At 39.4% G+C, this 14,676-nt stretch overlaps 1 long non-coding RNA gene across 2 annotated transcripts; it reads right to left on the bottom strand.

The window, feature by feature from the left end:
• Positions 1–662: 662 nt before the first annotated feature.
• LOC27208412 lies at positions 663–13,900 on the bottom strand. Of its 2 annotated transcripts, XR_001600855.3 has the most exons (5): positions 3,734–4,084; positions 3,410–3,639; positions 2,230–2,318; positions 1,956–2,060; positions 663–1,747 (listed from the first exon to the last, which is right to left on the bottom strand). It is a non-coding gene; the product is annotated as an uncharacterized LOC27208412 (long non-coding RNA). The 2 variants fall into 2 exon arrangements; XR_005543890.2 differs by lacking the exons at positions 3,410–3,639; positions 3,734–4,084 and adding an exon at positions 13,767–13,900.
• Between the last annotated feature and the right edge of the window lie 776 nt (positions 13,901–14,676).

Raw genomic sequence — 14,676 nt, 5'->3', positions numbered from 1 at the left:
TTGTTTTGTCTTAAGTGTTTCCGAACTTTTTCCACGTTTGCAGCTGTCTGAAGCTCCTTCTTCAGTTCCGTCACCGGCTTAAAAGGCTCCTTCTTGCTTTGCCGAACCAAGCGCTTGATCTCCACATTGGACATAGAGGGCTTTCTTCCACGTTTTTCGTTATTTTCGACGAACAGCAGTGCGTTGCGGATCACATTGTTTGAAAAACAAAAAAAACCGTCTCATTTTAGCGTAGGTTTTACCTTCACAGATCATGTTTTTAATCAAATTCCTTATTTCGACGGTAAAATGCTTTCCCCGACCCATAACTAGAGAATTTTTGGTCTTCTTTTGAAAAAAATTCAATTAAAACCTTTAATGCAACTCCTTTTTTCAAAATATGTCGAAAAAAAACCCAAAGCAATCACTCCTATTAATTTTATTCAGCAAAAACGTGGTCAGTGCTATTTTTGTTACCGCCTCATTTAGCGCCCTTTTGCAGAAAGTGCCCAAAAACAAAAAGAACCGTTACATTGAGAGAGTCAAAATTTCTTGCTTAGAGAGACAACATATGGTACTTATTATTCATGCAATCAGACTTTAAAAAAAATAAACATTCAATACCTTTTTTTAGGAAATCAACTTTCCACCTGCAGTAGTGCTATTATTTTAACCGCAGCTGTATCTACGTATCTGAAAATGAAAGCGAACTAAAGAAGAGTTCTGTTTGCTCATTGTGAGCCGTTGGCGGTGACGTCTTCCGTGCCGGTTCGTGACTCCCAAAAGTGCACAAAAAAGACAGAGCCATCTAACTAATGCTAAATACTCTGACCTTGGCTCGGTCTCAGGGTCTTGAAAATTATATGCCAGCACAGCGGCGCGCACCTAACAAAACGCTGTACAAAAACAATTTCCACTCAATGAATAGAAAAATTGCTCACAATTGTTTGTCGGAGTCGGGCGCATAACGATGTTAACTAAATAATTAGCTGACATAATTCCACTTGGCTAAGAGCTGTAAAAGACTGGCCCATTAGGCACGAGCCCGCGTCGTCGTCAAGTCGAAAAGTCGAAAAGCCAAGTCAAATGTGTCAAATTAAATGCGCATTAGTCGCCTCATTACAAAGATCGGACAGTGGAGAAAACCGCAGAAGCTGGACGGCCAAATGTGTCTCGTCCACTCGCCTACCATATAAACTTGTGGTATATTGTATTGTATATGAGTATTAAACAATTAAATGACCAGCAAAATTTAATTGCATAATTAATAAACATTAAAAGCACTTAGCTCTGGCAACAGTGTCTCTTAATGCCATACAATTTGCAGTCGTTTCTTCAGCTATTTTCTCATACCGTCCTCTCTTCGTCTCTCTTTCTATCGGTGTGCTCTTCTCTTAGCCGTGAATCTTCATGAGACACGCAACACGCGGCGGATACGTAATTTTCTGGTAGTTTACAACAAGGTGAGATATTCCACGTGCGAAATGTTTAGCATGTTTTCATAGAGAACAATAAGAGTGGTGAAGTCTTCCGGTTTTGTAGATTTCAGCACGAATCTGTTTAGATTCAGTTTAAATTTGTTCCCTACCAGATTTCTAACCCTTATCTACACATAAGTATAATGTATGCCTGGAATTAATGCACTTTAAAGAATTCCCATTGAGCACCATCCGCAGTAAAATTGGTCCATGGAGCATCATTGAAGTACTCTAGTAACCCAAAGAAATCCCAATGGAATCTTACCAAGGCGCGTGTCCAATGAAACGAACTAGAAGAAACGATAAGGAAATGTTTAAATGATTAATGTATACAAGTTAAGAAATAGTCATAAAACACACAACTTTGATGTACATGGGAATGGCAAAGCGAACTACCAGCTAGAATTAACATAACAGAACGTAAATAGAACAACAGAATGGTGACCTTCACCTACAACTCAGGCGAGACTAGACCCACCTAGGGCTCTAAAAACCCACCTCTGTCCCCCTCTAATGCCCAGTAGCCACTGAAAAATCTAGTTGGTCATGCGGGACAGCGCCTACGCAATTAGCAGACTGCCCTGGTGATACGTATGTGGTACACTGGCAAAAATACAAGTTAAAAGCATTTATTATTATTTAATATTTCAGTGCCAATTCTTTCAAGCAATACATTTTCGGGTCAGAATTGATTCGATGAGTATTACATTCATCTTTGCATAAGTTCATATGATCAAAATTCTTTAAGTGTATTCAGAAATACCACACATACCGCTCGAAAACCAGATTTAGGTCTATCGGAGGAGCCGCAGAAAGTTTATGCGCAATGGTGTATCCACATCGAAGTCTGCGCTGTTGATTCTGAAATTGAAATTAAAAATTTATTCTAGTCTGGTTTTCCTTGTGCCACGAATTCTCGGCAACTTTTGCTTTCGTTTGCCTTCTTGTTGTTTATTTTGTCTTGTTATTTGCGTTTGTCTTTTTCGCACGTAGAACGTGCGACTTGAACTTTGAATTAATTCGTTCAATAATTTACATTTTTTTACCTTGCTATATGGCTGGGCTCTTTGTTTCTCTATTTTCTGCAGATATTTTTATTTATTTATTTATTTATTCGAGTCGAGCGGGATTGCAGGTTCTTGTTTGCCTGATTCGTAATTTATTTGGTCTTACGTGTACGACTTAAACTTTTATTATGCTAGTAGATTCCAAGAAATCGTTGGCAGTTATGGCTGGACTGACCAAGAACCATCTATATGGAGCCAGACTTAGGGGTAAACACTTCTCGGAAGTGACAATGAAACCGATTTGAGTGTGTGTAGTTCCCGGTTATGTGCTTAGCATTCGCAAGATACCCACAAGTTCGGCTTCGATAGCCGATTGGGATATGCCTGTATGATTCAGATTGGGATTTACTCACGGTGCGATAATCTGCATTATTCAAAGTCTGAACATTTTATGCAAGAGATGTGCATGAGCCAAAAATTAAGTATGATAAGGATAAGAAACTATATTAAACAAAATTTGTACTACATTTTTAGTAATGCCATCACACGAACTGAGTGTGCTCTTTGTTGTTTAGCACAGTCATACTTTGAAAAGGGTTTGTTCTTATCAGCAAAGAGAAAAATAGTCATGTAGTGTGACTATGAATCATTTGGATTCATAGTCAACCCATTTTGATTATTGCACCCACGCCGCGCACACATTTAAATATGTTAAACTTACATGATTATATTATTTTCTAATGGCTTCAGTTTAATCATGTTTAAAATAAAATATATGACTCATAAGCATACGATGATTATCTTTTATTTGTACTTCAAGCATTCTTCTTAAATTATTTAATTTGGAGCAGTGATTATGAAGACGAAAATATAGGAGCATTCACTGGTGGAGATTATTATTCCTTTATAGGTGCCTTCTGTAGAAAGCACAAATGAAGCTCTTACCCTGGATGGATTTTTCAGTAAATGCTGGCATTGTTTTGGATGCAGTCTCGTCTGTCTGGCTCCCATTGAATATTATACCATATATATTTGTGTATATGTCCGTTGTTGTCTTCTTCATCAGCAGCAGCAGCAGCAACAAAAGCTCCTGGCATACATTCCATATGCTTTGGCGGCTTTGTTTGCACATTGACACAGGTGAAACTAATTAGGCCACAAAACCCAGCTCATTTCTGTTTTATTTGTTAGCCAACAGAGCAAAAAAAAAAAATAAAATAAAAAGAAGGGAAATATAAATAAAGGAAAGCAGCAACAACAATATCTTACAATTAAAATAAACGGGGAGGGCACGTGAACTCATTTCTTTCATTTCGTTTGCAAAAACTAGAGAAAAGCTTGTTGCTTCTTCAGCTTTTGTTTAAACATTTTTAAGTCGATGAACTGTCGCCCAAGCTGAGGCTCCTTATGAAAAAACGAATAAAACTGAAACACTTGCGCTTGGAAATTTTTCGTGTACGAAAAACAACTAAAATTGACCCAAATTTAAGGGCCATCCGTCGGCCAACGGAGCGTATGCGTAATAACATTTTAGTCTCGCTAGTTTTCGCTTTCATGCGAGCAAATCTGCTTAAAACGCTCCCCGCCAAAAGCGAGAGGGAAGAACGTGCCCCGGCAAAATGAGTTTCATTTGCAAAAGCGCGCGTGAAAAATTCATTAAAAGTCATCACAGTCCGTTGCTGTTTTTATTTTGTTTTACTCAGTGTTCAAATACACTATCTTTTACTTGGGTTAGAAAAGGGTATGGTCGCTAAAACGATTGCTTTGGCAATTGTGAGGAGTTTAAATTTGCTTAATTTGTTTATTCATATTTTCTTTTTTATGTTCATATTTGAATTATATTTTAAGAGCATCTTCTTATAGTAGCCTTTCACAGATTTTCTTTTTTAATACAAATATTTGGTTGAGTAGGAAAACTCATAATTGCAGCATTTTTCACTTTGTTTCTTGGGAATGTGCGCACAAAAAAGTTGCTTATTAAAATTGAGCGAAATTTAATAAGCAGCGTTTTATGCAGGCCGACTGGGCGAATGAAAGTGCGGAGCGGGGAGCGGGGGGCAGAGTTTTCCTAAGAGTTTTCCCAGTGGGTGGATGGTTGGCACTTCTGCTGGGCATTTTTTTGATGGTGGCCGCAAAATGGCCGTCGTCGTAGTCGTCGGCACTTGGATGTGTTGATTATGAAACCACCAAAGTGGGTCTTACACAAGTGTGTCTGCTTTGTGGATCAAGCGCGGGTGGGGGTGGTTGGTGGTTGCAAAAGGGGGAAATGGGCGGTGATATCCACCCGCAAGTGGCGCAAAAATGCAGGCAAAGTCACGTTTTGTGAGAGCAACGCCAGTTACCAAATGTGTAACCAAATGGCCGCCATAAAGATGTACTATTCCACCTAAAAACCAGAAAAATAAAAATGCCAGCAAAAAATATGCTAAATATGTATTTTGCATATGCTTAGGGAAATGAGTTGCTTTGTCTCTAGATGAAGGGGTTGGGGTAGTTGTGCTTATTTCCTAGCTGGCGAACTGCAGCTGATGAAATAAGTGTTGCTGTTGTAAAAACTATAGAATACTTGAAGTTTTAAGAAAGAAATTTCTTTTTTTTTTCTATTACCATATATCTACTATTAACCAAAAAGTTTACAAGAACTTTTTCCATCCAACTCTATTAAAAGTTGCTGGTTTTGTTTTTGCACCTTAATTTCTTATGCCATTTCTAGTTTATTTTGTTAGATGACAAACAAAATATTAATTTCACTCGAGCCACCTCACTTGTCTGCATCTGAAAACTCCTCCCGTGAATTTACATTTCAATTATGCCAGCTAACAGTTCCACCGCCTCCTCCTCCAAAAAGTTATTCATCCAGCTGAGGATGGAACTCAGGACATCAGATATGAATCATAGGTGAGTTGTGCCTAAGAGGAAAGGTAAAGACAGACAGATACAGCCTTAAGCTCGGCGAAGCCTACGGGTAAGCAGCTGAAGGATTCGGAGACGGGTTTCCTAGAGTGGAGGAAAGCTGGGGGAAAAGTGGAGTGCACAGGAACTGAAAACCAGGCTGTCTGGCAGTCGCTGGCTGTGTTAGCATTTTCATAACCTTGTCAGCTTGATATGCGCATAAATTTGAACCAGTGCACATTGTTTATTTAAATGACGTCGCTACCGGTTCCCAGGCGGCAACAAACATCCACCCGAAAATCCAAAGCCAAACAACCGAAAAGGGGAAACAAATGTTTAGGTCTATGGGTTCTTGGGCTCGCAAATGTTTCAAGTTAAGTTCAAAATGTTCTAGAGTCTTTGGAACAAATATCAAGACCTTGAAGCAGTTAATAATTGATTGGAATCTGAGCTCTTGTTAGAAATCATAAAATTTATAATATTCTAAAGTTAAGTTGTATCTTTAAGCCTCTCCTGAAAGTTAAAGAATATTTTAACCTTTCTGTCTGCGACGTGACCCGTGCTAGAACTTTAGCAACATAAATTACAGCAGAGCAGCTAAAAAGTGAATGTCAGGCAAAAAGCTTGAAATATATGCTAAGCGAATGCAGACGACTTCGAATGTGGATAGCATTCGCTCAATGGAAGCAATTTTCTAAGAAGTCCAAGCCCGTTGCGATGAAAGCAAAAGTCGGAGTTCCGGAAAAACGCTTGTGTGCCGCCAGCGATAAGTGCCTGTGCCTGCGTTGCTGCTTTTCCAGCTACTTTTGGCCCCTTTTTTACCTTCTGGCATCCGTATCTCCGATTGTGTCTGAATCCATCGGATCTGTCGTCTGGGCGCAGCACGCGCCCAACGATTTTATCAATGTCAACGACAGTCGCCGTCTGCTGCCTGCCGTTTCATAATTGCCGCAGGCCAGAAGCAGCAGCAGCAGTAAAAGCTTCATATTCAGCTTCAGCTGCAAACTGAGATTCAGATACGGACTCGGCTCAGCTGTGGAATAAAATTCGAGACTGGGGCGTCAACGATTGCAAGTGTCGGAATGTGCGGTCAATAGATACAAAACGAATAAGAGTGCTTCAATAAGAGATTATCAAAAAGTGACTCGAAGTTAAGTTACTCTTTGTATGGGAAAAATATAGATACAATTGAGGTTGAGAGAGATAAAAATCAAAAATAAATAAAAATATTATAAAAAATACATATTTGTTAGTAAGTATTAATATCCTAGAATGACTTCCATTAACTATTTTAAATTTGTTAAATTTTTATCTATAAGAACATTAGTTTAAGATACATGATGGTATCAAGTAGCCAGCAAATAATCAGTGCTAATATGTTACCTTATACCAAGTATTTGATGAATAAATGATTCAATGTAGCTCAGAACTCGTAGAGTATTTAAATTCACTTGCCTTGAATGCTCTTCTCCCATCCGTGTGATATGGAAAATAAAACAAATCGAGAGCTGTCCTCAAAAACGTACGCAGGATGCGGCCGGAATGAAGGTGAAGACAGCGCCGACGATGATGAGTCCGATGGCAATCGGCCCCAAGATGCTGATGATGTAAAGAAGCGTGACAATTCAACAAATATTTAAGTTAAGCCCCATCTCCAGCTCCAGTCGGTTGCTCCGATCCCGATGCGAAGCCCCCAGGGCCAAAGAATTTGCGCAACTTTCTACGGCGAGCAGAAGGCAGGGCCTCCTCACGATTTTCACTTTTCATTTATGAGTTATTATGGCCAGTTGCTGTGACATCATCGCCAGCATGGTGGGGCATTTGGGGGGCTTTTTGGCGGCTGGGGGCAGGGTCAACCGACTTCGGACCCTGGACAAACCAAGTAAAGTCAAGTGTCAGAAAAGTGAAAACTCCCTTGGCGAGTGTTTGTTTTCGTGCTTGTGTGTGTGTATGTGGTATATGGTGTTTGGTGGATGGTGTACGGGTTTATGGCTGCCGTCTGTCTCGTTGTTTATTTTTCTTTTTTGGCGATCCAATTTCAAGTGGCCCGCTGTTTATTTATTGTCGGACTGCAACAGCCGCCGCAGCACCCAGCAGCTGTTGCCATAACAAAAAAGCCCAGCCACACAGCGAAATATATATAAACATACGAGTCTATACTATATACACGCACAACAATTGTTAACAATTGCAGAGGGTTGCAGGCGAAACGGAAAGTTAGCCAAATTCCCTAATTAGTCATCACTTAATGGTGATGTGAGAGTTGCCCCAGCACATGAGCTATTCTTGTTTTATTGAGTCCTTAAATGCAATTTATGTGTATCATTAAATATAATTAAGTCGAATAAAAATTATAGAGAATGCAAACTATTTGTTTTTCTCCTTCGCACAAATTTGTGAATATTTAAATGATTTGAAATCATAAGAAAATATATATAATTCATATATATAAATATGCTCATATTTACTAACTTAATTGGCATTCTAGCTTATAACAGGTGATAATTGAACATTTTTGAATAAATATCAGCATTTTGTAAATATCAATGATGGATTTTAAATACCGCAGATATTCATTGCTTTGGCAATGACTGAGTTTAAATCGATTTCATGCCATTTTAGCCAAACTATTTATCAACTCTTTGGCTATTCATTAATGTTTGCATTTCATTTGCACTCACAACCCCGCTTTTCGCCAATTAAAAATTCCGACAAACCACAAATTCCAAACGGCAAAGACTCGGACAATCGCACAGAAGTCACTTGGAATTGCATAAATTCCTCAAATAGCCAATGCTCATGCCACTCCATATGATCCCAGCCCTATCCACTCTACACAGCTGTCGCCACAGAAATCGGAAACGCTGCCCCAGAACTTTGGATGGAGGGCAGTATTTTTCCAGCGGGTGAGGGGTAGCTGACACAAATGTCAATAATTCAAACCAAAAACTGACCACACAAGTGCTCCGCCTGACCCATTGCTCATTTGTGCGGCTCATTGAACTCCGGCTCTCCCTTTATTTCACCCAACCAACTGTTTTGAGTTTCCAGTTTCTTAAAAAACTTTTTGCGAAAATTGCCTGTCATGCGTTTTATTCCCTCCTCGCAGAAAGACGGCAAGGAAAAATTAAGACATTTAACGCTTTTTTCATTACATCTCCAGTTTTTTGGCCGCCATCCCCGCATTTTGCGGTTTGCGTGTCCTTTTGACGAGAAGACAGCGGCAAAAGTTTTCCGTGAATTGGGATGTTGCAAGGCCATTACAAATGGCTCCACGAAATTGGCCAGAAGTTTGCGACGCCCCGAGGAATCTTTGTAAGTATTCTTTTAATTGTTTGTTAACAGTAAGTTTATTTTTAAATGCTGCGAAACAGGAAACTGAGCAGTAAACGGATTTATATACGGGAAATATATTTTTAAAAAGCCTAATAAACAATTGTGAAAATTTAAAATGTTTTATAATACATTCACGTTAACAAGTGTATAAATTATTTAAATAATATTTAATATTCTAAAGGGTCTATATATCTATTTATTGTACTTCTCTAAAATTAAATTCCTAATGCTTCAAGTGTATTAAAAAATCGCCTTCGGCCTCTTTTTCTTATTTTCCATTGTTTATTTGGTCAGGAAACTGGCGACGACACACGATGCGTAATCGTCAGGGGCTTTTGTTGTTTGTTTTGTGGCAACAGGGAGACATCGCCTCAGAAAAGCGACGCCCCACCTCCACCCCGGAAAATCCCACCCCCTCGGTGCGTGGAGATTTGATAAACTGCTTTTCGACTTTATTGCTGGTTTGGCAGAAAAAGCCATTTTTTGTATTTTTGGCAATGCCCGATATTTTCATCATCTCCACTTCGGCTTGTCCACTCTCAGTTCGTTAGATATTTTGTATTCTTCTTGTTTTTTATTGCGATTTTTATTTACTTTTATGTGTTTATTATATGGTCTGCTTTTGGAGTTTTGTCGAGCGCAAAATTGAGACATTTCATGGGGTGGACGGGATGCTTTTGATAGGTTGTAAGTGTTGTCCACTTGGTTACAGCACGGAACTTCTTATGGCGCTCCAAGCTGGGAATTGCTTTTTAATTTGGTTTGTTCTTTGATTGTTTTTATTATTCTTTGACTTTGAGTGAATTGTTTTCGAATTGACGCTGTGGGAATATTAGGGGTGTTAAAGGTGCTTTAAAAATAAAGTAGGACGCCGATATGATTGTTTTTTGAGGTTACAGCTTTATCTATTAATTTGCGTTTAATGAGGTTTAAAGCATAAAAAATCATTTAAATTTTTTTAAAACGAAAAGGGCAAAACAACAATTCTCAGTAGATAACAGCTTGATCTATTAATTTGCTTTTGATGAGGTTTAAAGCATAAAAAATCATTTAAATTGTTTTGAAATAAAAAGGGCACAACAGCAATTCTCAGCAGAAAAGAAAACGCTCGTATTTATATTAATATTTTTTGGAGTCATTTTATAAAAACTAGTTTTACCAGAAAAGTTGTATCCTTATTGCAAAACTTTTCCATTTTAGATAGGAACAATCTACATTTCCGAGTATCTGCCCAAAATGTTCGAAAACTAAAAATGTTCTTCCGTAAATCTTGCAAACTTTTCAACACGAAATTGACTGAAAAAAAGGCTTTGCTCGTATCAACGTTTTTTTTGCCCTTCGCCCCAGACTTTGCACACCACACCAACACTTAAAATGCACGCATTACTGCAGACACGCCCCTTTGTCCCGCCCCCTTCTGCTGCATCTAATTATGCGAATGCATTTGAGCGCACAATTTTGAACTTTTTTTTTCTACGCTGTAAAATTAGGTCAGATTTAACATATTCATTAGAACTTGAGCAGCTGCAGTTCGGTGATTAGAGGGACGATTTGGCGGGAAGCTGTTGTGGGTTGCATAAGTAAATATGTGTGGGTGGTGCAGGGTGGTGCATGGTGGGTCAGGGGGCAGTCGCTGGAACTCAAAGGAAGCGAGCAGAAAGTTTCAAGCGCTTTTAATGGTGATTACAAGTGCACACATATATGGCAAAAAAAAACAACGCAAAATGAAAAAACGAAATTATTAGAAAATTGCATTCTACAGCAGCAACAACGACGGCCTCGTTTTGGCTTTGCTTTTGCCCTCACGATAAGCATTCGTTACAAGAGCAAAGGCAAATGGGTGGAAAAGAGGTTAAAAGGGGGGAAAAGCGCGTGAAAAGCTAAAGCAGCCGACTGGAATACTCTAATTTCTTAGAAGCTTAGCGACTATATGTATGTATACTATTTATTAAATTGTAGAGATATTATAAGTGCATGCTGGAAAGTTATGAGCTGAACATTTAACAAATATAATTTTATTTCCAAGTTTACTATTAATTTAAAGCGCACTAAAATTTCTCATAAATGTAAGTACTCACTCATAATGGCATTTCCGAGTTCTTCCCTTCTTTTTGAAGAATTCTATTTATTTGTGCGATAAAGAGAATTATTGATAAAAGGGTATAGCATTCTCGGTGCCAGACATCCCCTCGTTCTTGAAGGAATTTCGAGCAACAGATAAGAGCGAGCCAGCAGCAACATATACGGCGGCAACATCAGCAGCAGCAGTCGCAGCAGCAGCAGCAGCAGCAACCGCATCAGCAGCAACATCGATGGCGTCGAATGTCTCAATTCGAGCAGACTGAACACTCGAGCACGCATATGTGGACCGAAAGGGGCGTGGCTTAGTTATTGAGCTGCTCTTTTTCGACCGATGTCTCAGCTTTTCAGACACTATTCAGTCACCTCCGGATCTACTTCATCCCCACCCCCGGTTTAGCCGCTATTTATAAGTCCAAATCTTCTACGACAGCTCTACTTTACGTATGCTGATGCTTTGTGCCATTGCCGAAGCTCTATTTTCACTGTGAAGATTCTCTAAGGCTATTACTGCAGTTTCTAAAGTTAGTTGTATTGATAAATTGATAAATTCAAGAAAAATAAGACTTATATTTATTAATTTTACTAAAGATTGTCTCTCATTGTAAGTCTTCCTATCCTATTATGGCAAAATACCGTTCGCCATAGTGTGGCTTGACTTTACTGCTTCCTCTGCGCTCGCTGCTTCCTCTTCCATTTGCACGAGCACTTCAATTACAAAAGCACGCAAGTCGCCATCATTTAATGGAATTAGTACAATGACAATTGTGGCCAAAGACCAAGGAGATGTTAAAGAAGACGACTTGGCTCAACCCAACTCAACTCAACGCAACTTAGCTCAACTCGGCACGAAACTCGACACGAAAACTGGCGATATGAGTGCGGCGGCAATAGAAATAAATTGAATAAATGCGAAGCCAGTCGCAGCAGCAGAAGAACCAAATAAAAGAAAAGAAAAGAAGAGAAGAGAAGAGGCGAGGTCACTCAGTCGCTGGCTGATAATTTTCGGCAGATAGGCAATTGCCATGGAATGGAGATCATCAGCAGTAGGAACTTCAACAATAACAGAAGTCCATGGAAAAAAATAACATTAGTTTTTAACATTTTAAAGCTCACATAGTGACGAAACGCGCCTGGAGAACAGCACCAATAAAAACGATTTGATACAGATACACTGCATGATCCAACAGGATATATGGTTTTTTTTTGGTAATGCATATTGAAATCGAAATTTTTTGCAGTGCATCCGGCACAGAAGCACCCGGTGGCCCATCCCAATTTCCATCCATTCATTTCAGTCAGCTGCAGAACAACAAAGACCCGTGTCGATGACAATTAGCGATTGGATGGGATGGCATCGAACCGCGTGGAATGGGCGCATGATGTTTGTCTCTGACCGACCCAAACATTTTCGGTTTCGGTGGGGTGGCACACCTTTAACCAACTGGTAGCCGGAATATGTAGAGCATGGAGCGTTTGTGTTGCGCCATAAATTAAATCTAACACCCGGCACATAGAAAGACAGGAAAGCCAGAGCTAGATCGGTTGGCGGCGATAGATCACTAGCCTGCAAACTCATTTCAAATGGCAAGTGAAACAATGCGAAAAATTACACGCTTCAATGGGCTGTCAAACAATTTATCAAGCCTGAATTTGAATCCGCATTAGCTGAGCGCTTTTGGCGAACCTTAAATTGAAAGCTAGCTGAATTTCAATTGGAAGTAGCAGAAATGCAGCTTTAAGTCATCCATCAGGCCAAGGAAACTCGAGCAAAAGTGGCCCCTCGAGTGTCATTTCATACGGTATCGGTGCGTCTGCTATCGTGCAACACCAAACAATTTTGAAATACGCCAATAAAATGGCAAATAAAATAAAATACAAGATGGTGGCACTAGCCGAATTACAGATGCTCTTTCAGTTTGCATTGAAAACTATGATTTCAATTTATATAAAATATGACTGACTTAATTATGTATCGTAATTGTTAAGTAATGCAGCAAACAACAGCTTGTGTTATTGAAATGAAGTGATTAACTCAAATGAAATTTAGATAAACAAATTACATCCATTTTGAATAACCCAATAAACTCGCTGGATCATAATAAAATCCCCCTTTCAAATATCAGCCAATCCCATCGGTCACAGCATTGTAACATTTGCACATTTCATAGAGCATAAAAATCCCCCGCATTATTCGCTTAACACTCTCAACTCCATCCACACACACACACACACAAACACATACTCGTACATGTCTGTTTACTTTTGATAACATCACAGTCGTGGTCAATCGTCGTCGTCATCGGTAATGTATCGCATCGAGGTTTGAATGACGCGTATCATTGGCAATTAAATTAAAATTTACACAACCATAAATACGTATAAATAAAAGTACGGCTAGAGCGAAACTGGAAGCAGAAGCCCGCGGAGGCAAACATACAAACTTTTTGCAATGCCATACGCGCTGGCCAGATACAAATGTATCTGTATCTATGAGTTCGTGCGAGCGGTGGAGCGACTGCAGTCGCTTGTGATTTTTCGCCAGTGACATTTTAATTGCTGTTATGTTTTATTGATATACAAAAACTACTAAAGCTAATTGTTTTATTGTTAAATGCGCTTTATTTGCTCCCTGAGTGGCAGCTTAATAATCAACTTTAAATATCATACAATTAGCGCTATTATGGGAAGTTTATACCTATCGGTTTCCCCTCCTCTCCATTTCTCAACCGATCGCCACTGTTTCTTCAGTTTGCTCGCATTGAATCTTTCGATTTGATGGATTGCAGCCAAGTCTCGCGTTGACACTGCGAATGTTTTCATGGCGTTAATTGCGATGGTGGAAGTGAATTATTTTAATGCCTTTATCTGTTCTTGAGAGCTCCGAGATATGGCATTGAAGGAACTATCAGTACTTAGTTTGCACATTAGATATTCGATATATTAAAATAACTTATCAATTAAGTTTTTTTTCTAGCTAAGTGTTTGAACTTACTTATTTCTTTTTGTCATCAAAAGTCCGTCGCTTCAATTACATAATTTCATTAACTCTTCGTACTCATATCTCAAAATTTGTTTGCATTATTTGTCGCTGCTGCTGTTGCTGCTTCTTCCAGCTCCATTGTTCTGCTTCTGGAAAAACACTTGAACTGCTAACTGGTGACTGTGCTCCTCCTCATGGATTTTTTTCGCTCTTCGTACTTTTGTACTATTGAAAGTTCGTATGTGTAATGGTTGGAGCTCGGAACGATGGAACGTGCACAACAAGAGCTCGTCGTGGATGGACGTAGTTCGTCATCGTCATCATCATCATCGGTATCATTATCTTCATCCATACCGTCATCGAATCCAATGCACAGCTCAAATGACATTTCCGCACCTGACGCCCCGTAGCCCCGCCTCCTTAGGCCCGAACCGCCCAAGTCATTCATCACCAAGCAGCTATAAAATAGCCTGTGCCTTGTCTATATCTCTTTGATACCCTTTGCAACTGGGGTAGAGTAAGTTTGATGTACCAAAATGTATCTCAAAATATAAAAAAATCCAACCTTTCCATTTTTTAACTATACTATCCTCTTTCAAATTATTTGTAGGAACTATCTGAATAATGACTATATCTTACGGATGTCTCAGCTTAGACCCCACTAAAAGAGTATCTGAAGTTAGCCCGTCCGGCGTTTCTTGTTGCGTTGTACCGCTGTCCGTCCGCACTGTCCGTCCGTTTGGCACTCCGTCCGTCTCTTTTGCGTCTGAAGTGCGTGCTTGAGTTGTGCCTTTGCCTTCCATCCTCTTCTTGCTTCTGCTTCGGATTCTTTTAGCTTTTGCTATTGCTTTTTTGGTGTCTTGCGTTTGCATTGCGTTCTTTTCATTTGGCTCTTGTGCAATACCCACACTCACACAGAAAA

The sequence above is a fragment of the Drosophila simulans genome, chromosome 2L (assembly GCF_016746395.2).
Source record: "Drosophila simulans strain w501 chromosome 2L, Prin_Dsim_3.1, whole genome shotgun sequence".
Classification (NCBI taxonomy): Eukaryota; Metazoa; Arthropoda; class Insecta; order Diptera; family Drosophilidae; genus Drosophila; species Drosophila simulans.
The sequence above is the reverse complement of the archived record's forward strand: the minus strand, read 5'-3'. Positions and strand labels throughout refer to the sequence as shown.